The sequence below is a fragment of the Rhipicephalus sanguineus genome, chromosome 5, assembly GCF_013339695.2.
Source record: "Rhipicephalus sanguineus isolate Rsan-2018 chromosome 5, BIME_Rsan_1.4, whole genome shotgun sequence".
NCBI lineage: Eukaryota > Metazoa > Arthropoda > Arachnida > Ixodida > Ixodidae > Rhipicephalus > Rhipicephalus sanguineus.
Genome location: NC_051180.1, coordinates 71,764,072 through 71,775,421, shown reverse-complemented (window position 1 = coordinate 71,775,421; position 11,350 = coordinate 71,764,072).

Genomic DNA, 11,350 nt, shown 5'->3' with positions numbered 1-11,350 from the left:
CCGCTTCGCCGTTACGTGTCCTTCTGTCGCAGACCCTGTTCGCGATCCCGTTGAATCTGGCTGGTGCTCCGGCGCCTCCTGAACACCAATCTCACATTCACGATCGACTTCCTCAGCGGCATTCTGCTCCGCTATCACTATGTGAACCGGCAATTCCCGCGCTTCTCTTTAAGTTTGTTTAAGCTTTTCCAGCGTTTCTGGCGTTAATATGGCGTCTACTCCCTCCGCGAGTCTCTCGGTAACCGTGCACAGTTCCATAAGCTCCGGCGTAGTGCCTCCCTCTGGGATATGCAGTGCCAAAGGGACGTATACATCAGGTCAACGGGGACAGCCTGCCCAAATGCCCCTCTCAAACTCACTTTGCCTACTCCCTGTAGTTTTGCCCCTTCCGGAACTAACGCCTTCCTGATCACTGTTATGTCTGATCCTGAATCTAAGCACGCGGTGAACTTGCGTCCCGCACTTATCAAGTCGATCCATGTTAATCTTGACACACCGGCATAGCACCTTTCGGGGATTATGCTCTCCACTGCCGGTTCACACGCTACCCTCGCGGCGAGTCTCTCCGTAGGGAAACGGTCTTGTCCCTGTTCCGCGGGTGGAATTGTCGTTTGCGAGCATTGCCACCGACAGTGTCCGCTCTCACCGCATGCATAGCATCGGACACCCGTTCTTTCGTTTCCCTGCGATAACCTGTCTCTCGTGCAGCGATCGAACCTTTCACCATTCTTCGAACTACCGTTGGCTGTTTTACCTGACTTTCGATTACTTGTGCTCTCGTCATATTTCTGCGCCAGTTTCGCCAAGTCATGCGGTCTAAGCCATTCCGCCGTCTCGTGCTGTAGCACGTATGTGCGTATGTCTTCGCGCATCAGCTGCTTGACCCGGTCTGAAATGAGCAATGCCCGCAGCTCCTGAACATTACTGACCTCTCTACTACGGAGATAATAATCAAGCAAAATCTCGAGCCTAGTGGCGAACTGTCCCCACGTCTCATCTCCTTTCCGGCAGGCATAAAGGCGGCGTTTGTACTCCTCAGGGGTCAGCTTTAGTTCATGCAGGACGAGGTCGCGAACTTCCTGGTACGAAAGTACTCGGTCCTCAGCTCGACTTGCCACCAATGTGCGGCTATTTTCATTCAAAAATGGCACTATGATAGCGCCTTGTACCTCGTCAGGGATCTCGCAGCTTCTCAGCATGTTTTCTGCGCTCCGGAACCACGCCGGCACCAGCTTATCGGATACTGGCATTGGCGGAAGAACTGCTCGCAACTGATCCGCATACCGCGCCAAACCGCACCTGTCGCTCCGCCCCACTTCATTGCTCGCGTGCGATTGAAGCTTCAATTTTTGCAGCTCGATTTGGAGCTTTAGCGCTTCTATTTCCAGCTCCTTTACACGAACTTGTACAGCTGGATCGGCGCTCTCTACAGCGCGCACATCTGCGCTATCAGTATCTACCGATGCCTCATCACGATCTAGCTCGTGGTTCTCACTAGTCCCATCCGCCCTCTGACTTCTGGTCACCCTAGTCGCCATGGTGCTCCCGGAGAAAACAGAACAGGGACCCACCTGTGATTTCTGTCGGTAGCTGCGTCGCCACGCTGGCTTCTCGTCGAGGCCTCAGTCAGCAGATCATGGGAGCCGCTTCCCGAAGTACTTGGACGTATTCGTGCCGTTCAGTCTCTGCTTTCTTGGTTGGGACGACGGTCGATCGTGCAATGCCTCTCGTAATCCTTGTCGCTCCAGCAGTCGCCAGCCGCTCCGGGTGGGGTGCCAATGTCCGCGGAGAGGACGCTGCCGATCTTGACTGCAGCTCAGTTGATTGCCGCACTCGGTGCTGTCTCACGTTCAGCCTTCTCGAACTGCATACTTGCATGCACCGTTCTGAGGTACCTTTTTTTCGGTTCTCCGCCCCACCTTTCTTTGCTTAGGTTTATGTGTGTATACACAGGACTGCAGGATGTCTCATTGTCCTCCAGGAAGCCGCCACGTCATCCTGCCGACTGCGCCAGTTAAGATTGGGTCGATGGAGGTGATCCCGATGGTTCGGATGATGGTGGCGACACGTTGAAGGACTGGACAGGCCCGGTTGTTCAGATCCTGGCAAACTTGAGTTTATTTACACACTTTTACACTTTATGACAAAACAAAGGCAGGGGCGGCCACTGAACAGCTCTCGCGACAACAACTGGGCTGGGCCCGCACCAAGCGTTCAAGCCCTTAAGAGAATATCTCTAAGTCCTTCGTCCCTGGATCAGAGTCGGCGCCAAGCACGACCTCTGTCCCCTCCGCAATCTCTCCGTCGAGCACCAAGCTATCCCCTCTCCTCTCCAATTTCCTTCTTTAAATCCACCCTGTCTCGTCTGAGACCCCCTTATGGGACCAACCCCTTTCGATACTCCACCAATGAAGCAGGGAACTTTGTTTCTCTCAGGGGCGTGTCTCCGCCTCCACGTTCTCACGCTTTGCTGCCCTCACTATGCGGCAAGCCAACTAAAGACGCCATCAGTCACATACACAGTCAAAGTACACTGAAATACACCACGCCAACATGCCCAGTTTACAATGCCGTCCGCGGCGGGCGGCAGTTTGGCCCGTCGTCTGGATGCACCATTAAGGACTAACGGTACCGGGTCTAACAGTCCCCACAGATCACCTCAATGGACTAACATTTAGTCCTCCCATTTACACCTTACCGGCCAACTCTTAGTTCCCACAGATCATCTCAATGGCCTAACATTTAGTCCTCACATACCGGGCAACTGTTCCCCACAGATCACCGCAATGGACTAACATTTGGTCCTCACATTTACACCTTACCGGGCACCCGTTAGTCCTTGCAGTTGCACCTCGCCGGACGAGCGGATGATTTTCTACAGTTACTCTCCGCAAGGCTTAATCCTTTTTTCGCGTGTTTCTTTCCGCGGTGAGCAACAAATGCCGCGGAAATAAACACGCGAAAAAAGTATTTAGTCATGCATGTGTCACTGCTTTCGCAGTCAATGCGACAACAAAAAAGTGAGATGAAAAGTTTTTTTTCTCTATACATATAAAGTTTCTGCTTTCTTTCGTTGAATTCACTGCAAAGTGTCCAATACAGGTCCAGCCGCGTTGTCATATCTCGTACCGTCCTTTTTGTGAAGCTGCTCTAACGGAAGCGATAAATGACAGGCATTGTACGCGCCAGTGCACAGAGCATTTTGCTCGTTGTAGACAACGGCTGCATCCTGCAATGCACAAAAATATTGCAAATAGTTAGTCACACGTGACAGCGAGGATCACGCACGCACATTGCAAATACGTGCAAGGTGAACTAAAGCACACGTCTAAAATATGATTGTGTGCGCGAACGTGATTGTGATTGTGTGCGCGAATGTGATTGTGATTGTGTGATTGTGTACGTGATTGTGTGCGCGAACGAGAAAGACCTGGTAGCGGACTGGATTGACCACATCTGGCCGAGGAGGCCCGGCACTATAGGGTTACCAACCGTCCCAGATTTTGCGGGACTGTCCCGACTTTTCATACAGCGTCTCGAGTCCCGCGCCGTCCCTATCGGGCAGCTATATGTCCCGGATTTCTTCCGGTCCATCCAGTTAGAAATTTTTATGTGATCCAATGCACACCCAACAACGCGCGTCACGCTATGAAACACGAAGTTCGCAAGAATCGCACGCACGAAGCAATAGGCTACGAGGGGCTTAAGCCACTTTTGCTGAAGTTCCGCGCGAAGTGCGACAACTTTTACGAGCACATTCTCCAGCAAGAGGAAGCGTTGTGAGTAGCCCGTAGCCAGCTGAAATGGCAGAAGTACCACTTCACGAGGCCGCAAAGAAACAATGTATTCTTTTGGAAGATTGCAATAAAGAAAACTGATTTTCGCTACTCATCATCAGCCTGTCTACGCCCACTGCAGGGCAAAGGCCTCTCCCATGTTCCGCCAATCAACCCGGTCCTGTGCTTTCTGCTGCCACGTTGTACCTGCAAACTTCTTAATCTCATCTACCAACCTAATTTTCTGTCTCCCCCTCAGGCGTTTGCCATCTCTTGGAATCCAGTCAGTTACTCTTAATGACCACCGGTTATGCCGACGTGCTACGTGCCCGGGCCATATCCATTTCTTCTTCTTGATTTCAACTATGATGTCCTTAATCCCCGTTTGTTCCCTGACCCACTCTGCTCTCGTCCTGTCTCTTAAGGTTACACCTATCATTTTCCTTTCCATCGCTCGCTGCGTCGTCCTCAATTTAAGTTGAACCCTCTTTGTAGGTCTCCAGGTTTCTGCTCCGTAGGTAAGTACCGGTAAGATGCAGCTGTTATATACCTTCCTCTTGAGGGATAGTGGTAGATTGCTATTCATGATTTGATAATGCTTGCCGAATGAGCCCCAACCCATCCTTATTCTTCTAGTTATTTCAATCTCATGGTTCGGCTCTGCGGTTACTACCTGTCCTAAGTAGACGTACTCCTTTACAACTTCCAGTGTCTCGCCACCTATCGCAAAGCGCTGTTCTCTGCCAAGATTGTTCCACATTACTTTAGTTTTATGCATATTAATTTTCAGACCTACTCTTCTACTTTCCGTATCCAGTTCAGTAATCATGAGCTGCAATTCGTCTCCCGCGTTACTCATCAATGCAATGTCATCAGCGAATCGTAGGTTACTGAGATACTCTCCATTAACTCTTATCCCTAACTCTTCCCAATCTAGGGCCCTGAAAACCTTCTGTAAACACGCGGTGAATAACATTGGAGAGATCGTGTCTCCCTGCCGTACGCCCTTCTTTATTAGGATTATGTCGCTTTCTTTATGGAGGACTGTAGTGGCTGTGAATCCGGCTGTAGATTTCTTCCATTATGTTTATATAGGCTTCGTCGATGCCTTGATTCCGCAGTGCCTGCATGACTGCTGATGTCTCCACCGAATCAAATGCCTTCTCGTAATCTATGAAGGCTATGTATAGGGGTTGGTTGTATTCTACGCATTTCTCTATCACCTGATTGATAGTATGAATATGGTCTATTGTTGAGAATCCTGCACGAAATCCTGCCTGGTCCCTTGGTTGATTGAACTCTAATGTCGTATTAATTCTGTTAGCAATTACTTTTGTAAATAGCTTGTAGACAACGGACAGTAAGCTTATGGGCCTGTAATTTTTCAGGTCCTTGACGTCCCCTTTCTTATGGATCAAGATGATGTTGGCATTCTTCCAAGATTCTGGTATTCTCCCCGTCGAGAGGCACTTCGTATACAGGGTGGCCAGTTTCTCTAACATAATCTCTCCACCGTCTTTCAACAGGTCTGATGTTACCTGATCCTCACCAGCTGCTTTGCCTCTTTGCATTCCCTTTAGGGCTTTCTTTACTTCTCCTGTCAGTACTGGTGGGATGTCAGATTCCTCTGCGCTATTACTCCTTCTTACGTTATCATCCTGACTGCCTCGGCTGCTGTACAGATCTCTGTAGAACTCTTCCGCTACCTCAACTATTGTGTCCATATTGTTTGTGACCTTGCCTTCCTTGTCCCTTAATGCATATATCTGATTTTTGCCTATGCACAGTTTTGTCTTCATAGCTTTGAGGCTTCTTCCGTTCTTTAGAGCATGCTCAATTCTCTCCATATTATACTTTCTTATGTCGGCTACTTCACGCCTATTGATAAACTTCGAAAGCTCCGCCAGCTCTATTTTGTCTGTTGCATTTGAGGCATTCATAGCTTGACGTTTCTTAATGAGGTTTTTCGTCTCTTGGGATAGCTTACCAGTGTCTTGTCTAACGACTGTACCCCCGACTTCCACTGCACACTCCTTAATGATACTGGTCAGATTATCATTTATTGCGTCAACGCTAAGGTCGGTTTCCTTGGTTAAAGCCGCGTACCTATTCTGAAGTGAAACTCTGAATTCCTGTACTTTCCCTCTCAGAGCTAGTTCATTAATCGGCTTCTTGCGTATCACTTTCTTCCGTTCCTTCCTCACGTCTAGTTGAATTGTAGATCTTACCATTCTATGGTCACTGCATCGGATCTTGTTAACTACTTCCACATCCTGTACAATGCCCGGGTGGCCGCACATTATGAAGTCTATTTCATTTTTAGTTTCGCCATTAGGACTCCTCCACGTCCACTTACGAGTAGCCCGTTTTCTGTAGAAGGTATTCAAGATGCGTAAATTATTGCGTTCTGCAAACTCTCCTAGTAACTCCCCTCTGGCGTTTCTAGAACCGATGCCATATTCCCCAACTGCATGATCTCCAGCCTGCTTCTTCCCTACCTTTGCATTAAAGTCGCCCATCAGTACAGTATACTGTGTCTTTACCTTACTCATTGCTGATTCTACGTCTTCGTAGAAGCGTTCAACCATTTGATCATCATGGCTGGATGTAGGCGCGTAGGCCTGTATCACCTTCATCTTGTACCTCTTATTAAACTTAATTACGACACATATCACCCTCTCATTAATGCTATAGTATTCCTCTGTATTGCCAGCTATATTTTTCTACTAACTATATTTTTCTACTACTTATTTTTCTGAATGTGAGAAGGTTGACCCTTAAGGACTTTTTTTCTTTTCTCTCAAGGAAAACGGGTGCGCGTTACAATCGAGGGCATGGTAGAATCGAGTAAATACTGTAATCGCTGCCTTGAGATTAAACGAAGGCAACGTTGGTGTTGCCAGCTGGCAGCCAATAGTGGCCAGTCAGTTCGAGCGAGCTCTAGTAGGCACAAGTTGATACGCTAGCTGAAGTCACGTGACTGAGATGCTCTGTTCAGGGTTCATAGAGGTTTCAAGGGCAAAATTCAAGGGTAGTTAAGAAATTACAAGGCCCTCTCAAATTTTTCAAGTACAAAAAGCAGAATCCCAAGCAGGAATCTGACTAAAATGTTTCCGAACACGGGATCATACTGTTTTACTCATACTATAATGTATTGTAGCGAAGCCTTTAATGAGTAATGGGTTGCGCTCTCTATAGCCTTCTAGTGGGTCGTCCCCTTTGGCTCTTCGCGCTCGCGCTCTGAGTCCGTGTTTTTGCCTTGACTGTCGCCATTGCATATCGTCGCCGACTACCGTCCAATAAACGCCTCAACAAATTGGTGGAGGTGGTGTGCCCTTGGAACTGAGATCCCGTACCCTACCAACTACCATGTCTCAAGACGTTGTTCAGCAAACGTCTCCTTCCACAACGACCGCATGCCTCGGTGTCCCCCGCATCCGCGACCCTCCTATCTTCACCGATGTTGAGGACTGGCTTGCGATGTACGAGCGTGTGAGCGTACCAAACAAATGGGACGAGGCAGGCAAACTCAGCAACCTGGTTTTCTACCTCGCGGGTGTGGCGGGCCTCTGGTACAACAACCACACCACCGAGTTCCCCACGTGGTCTGCTTTCAAGACCGCCATCATCGATGTCTTTGGCCGCCCTGCCGTTCGTAAACTACAAGCCGAACAACGTTTACGTGAACGAGCTCAGCAGACCGGTGAGTCTTTTACGAGCTACATAGAAGACGTCCTGGACTTGTGCAAGAAGGCTGACGCGGCCATGCCTGAGTCTGGCAAGATCCGCCACCGAAAGGCATCGACGACGATGCCTTCACTATGCTGCTCGCCAAGAACCCTCGTACTGTGGCCGAGGAGATCACGCTCTGCCAAAGCTACGAGGAGCTGCGCCGGCAGCGACTGCTGACCCGTCGACCTTCATCACGCGACGCCGATCTCGCAGGCTTGTCGGCCATTTCCGATCAGTCCGCCTTGCTTGCCGAGATCAAGTCATTCGTGCGCGAGGAAATTGCCCACCAGTTCTCCCTACTGGCCTTCCCTCACCCGCAGCATGTTGAACAGCCGTCGACTACGCTGCTGGCTCCCTTACGCCGCGCTGTTCAGCAGGAAATCGCGGAGGTCATGCCGGAATACCACCAGCCCCCTCCGGCACCTGCGCGGCTCAGTTACGCGCAGGTTGTAGCCAGGTCACCCCAAGCGATTTCTGTAGCTGCCCCACTTACTTACGCCGAAGCCGTCGCCAGACCTCAAGCCTTCGAAGCGAGTGGGCCGGCTGCGTTTGCCGACGCCATACCTAGGCCACCGATGCAGCCCATCATGCAGTCGTATGAGCAGACGCCTCGTCCACCGCGTCCTGCTCCATGGATGGGGCCTACCCCGGCGAACCGATGGCGCACTTCTGACAACCGCCCGATCTGCTTCGCGTGTGGTTGCGCCGGTCATGTCGCCCGCTATTGTAATCGCGTGCAGCCGCCTCGTGTAGCCTCAGCCATCCCCAGCCAGTCAAGCCGCCCGTATTACGATTCACCGCCGCCTATGTCACCGTCGTCTCGCCCAGCTCCATCTACCCACCGTTCGCCATCACCACGACGCCGATCACTGTCACCGATGCGGCCACGGCCGGTCCCACGTGACCAGGAAAACTAGTCGTCGCAGTCCACGAGGCAAGGGCTGCGACGCTGTCGAACTGCGAAAGCCCTCAGCGAAGCCCATCGAACGTGTTAGACGTGTTTGTGGACGGTGGGAGCGCATCTGCCCTTATTGACACTGGAGCCGCCGTATCCGTTATTGACGCCAAACTTAGCCGACTACTGCGAAAAGTGACGACGCCACTTCCCGGGCTCTCCCTCCGTACGGCCAGCGCCCAAAGTATTCACCCTACAGCGGTGTGCACAGCCCGCGTCATGATTAAGGATGCTCTGTACGCCGTCGAATTGATCATAATTCCAGCATGCTCTCACGACGTCATCCTAGGATGGGATTTTCTCTCCCACCACGACGCCGTGATTCATTGCGCACCCGCCGAAATTATAATAATGTTACAACTATAGCAGACGCCCAACCTTGACCACCTTAATGTTTTTTTTGAAAAGTGCGCCACACACAAAAGTACATGCACAACATTAGTGCTACAAATGTCTATATTGGTCTCTGACTAGAGTGAGCCAAAATTGAACTTCATGTCTACCCTCACAGCGCAAGAGAGTGCTAGCCACTCTCTTTGCGAGAGTAAACGCTTGTCCAATATTTCACTCCCTTTTCAGGAGTGCTGGGAACTCTCTGCTGCACAGAGTAGGCACACTCTCTCGACAGAGTTTTGATGCATGAAGTTTGTGCCTCGGAGGTAAACACGCGCCAAAGGCGCGTGTTCACCTCCGAGGCACAAACTTCATGCATCAGGGCTTATCTCAAGCATATTAAAATGCGCAGATGTAAATAGCCCGTCGGTTATTCTGCCTAAATTCATTACAGCCAGTTCTCCTTTTCAATGGACAGCTTATATTGCACCTTTCCTGATCTTCTATCGATGCCATCAGAAGAACTTTTTTTCGACAACGTTTTGTATTATAATTTCATTGCTTTATCTGTAGTGAAGCCAGGAGGGGCGGTGGTGCTCTATGCTTTGCGAGATATATATATATATATATATATATATATATATATATATATATATATATATATATATATATATATATATATATATACGCACAAATACAGACAGTAAAGTATCCCCTCCCCACCCGGCGCCTAGCAATTAATAACAATATCCATCCAGCACCTGAGGACGACCGTTATTTGTACCGGTCGAGTTAACTTTGAGTTCCAATACCTTTGAGCCCACGTAATGTCGAAGTCACATTTGCAGCGCATTTGTAAAGATACGCACCGTACACGGAGCTTCGCCAACGCGCGGTAAATGATCGGTGTACTTTCGGCACAATATCAGCACACAGCTTTCTGACACAGTTAAATTCCATTAGAGCAGCTCAGTTACTCTGAATAAACTAGACGCCGAATCACCATCAGAAGAAAGCATTAAGACAGAAGAAATCAGAATAAGACACGCCCTTTTTGTTTCCCCTGTCTCTTTCTTCTGGCGGTCGTTCGGAGTCTAGCTAATTGAGAGTAATTGTTCTAAATAGCCCAGCAATGAGTTCGGCTCAATTACACTGAGATCGTGAATATTGACGGTCGTTGTCAGCCTGTTTTCATTTTTATATTTTGCGTACTTTCCAGCAGTCACTTCGGCTACAAGAACTGATCTGCGGTATCTCTCAAAGGCATATATGAAGCAAGCATCCATTAAAAGCTTTAAAGTTTCGTTCATCAAGGCTTACGACGACAATTCCTACGCTTAATAATGATAGACACGCAACGAAAGCCACGTCATTGCCGATTAGCCGGATGCCGCCGATGCGTCCAGCAGTTCTAGCGGCATGTTCTAGCGTGCGGAGCCGCGCGCCTTCAGTACCGATAAGCAGGCCCGAGGCATGATGGCAGTTTGGCGTCCGGGCCATGGGGCGTCGCTACCGTCGAAACGATTGCAGCGAATCTGGTACGGGCGGGAAGTGAAGGCCTTAGTAAGCCTAATTAAAATAAAATAACGCGGCCACGGTAGTACACAGTAGTAAATAAAAACGTGCTTCTGTATTAAACTATAACCATCCACGAGTATTACAAGGCAAAGTTTTAAAAAAGTTTTGTAAACATGACTGTGCGTGGCTCCGCTAGGTACCGCCGCCATCACGCCTGCGCAGCGCACAAGCAGACGACGCGCAAGCACGAGAGCGCATAGAAACGCAAACTTTACCACCGCAGCGAGGAGCAGCGATGTCGCACCTTTATTGCGGCGTGAAGTGGTGCGATTCCTCGGGGAATGAATGCGAACACTTCTTCAGAATCCCTGCTGACCACAGGTATTTATACGTTCACTATTATATATTTCCCAAGATGTTCGCAAAGTTTTGATTTGACTGTCGTTGACCGTTATGATTTGAAATTGCTGAATCAACAGCGAATTTTCTTGCTGCCATTCGTTGCTGCAGCTATCTGTTTGAGAAATGGTTACGATAATAAGTTAAAATTAGTGGGCGGGCTGCAGTTTGTGGCTCGACGCGGCATCACCTCTCAAAAGCGGAGCTGTTTGCTAGTTATGGTTGCTCACGTTCAGGGGCGTAGCCAGAAATTTTTTTCGGGGGGGGGGGGGGTTCAACCATACTTTATGTATGGTCGTGCGTGCGTTTGTATGTGTGTGCGTATATATACGCAAGCAAAACTGAAAAATTCCGGGGGGGGGGGGTTGAACCCCCCAACCCCCCCCCCCTTGCCTACGCCCCTGCTCACGTTAGTGCGTGCCTCAGTGCCTGACGTTACCTCTACTATCTCATGAAAGCTAACCAATTTGGATTACCGTGTCATGCAACCGTGTCTTCAGGGTGTTTTGTTACGTGTTACTTTAACTTATGCGTGCTAGTAACATTAACGGAGTGGGATAGTTGTTGTGCTCGCTGCAGCTGTTTTTTTTTAAGCGCTTTAATGCGTGCGTATACATCACGTCCGTGTAGTTTATGG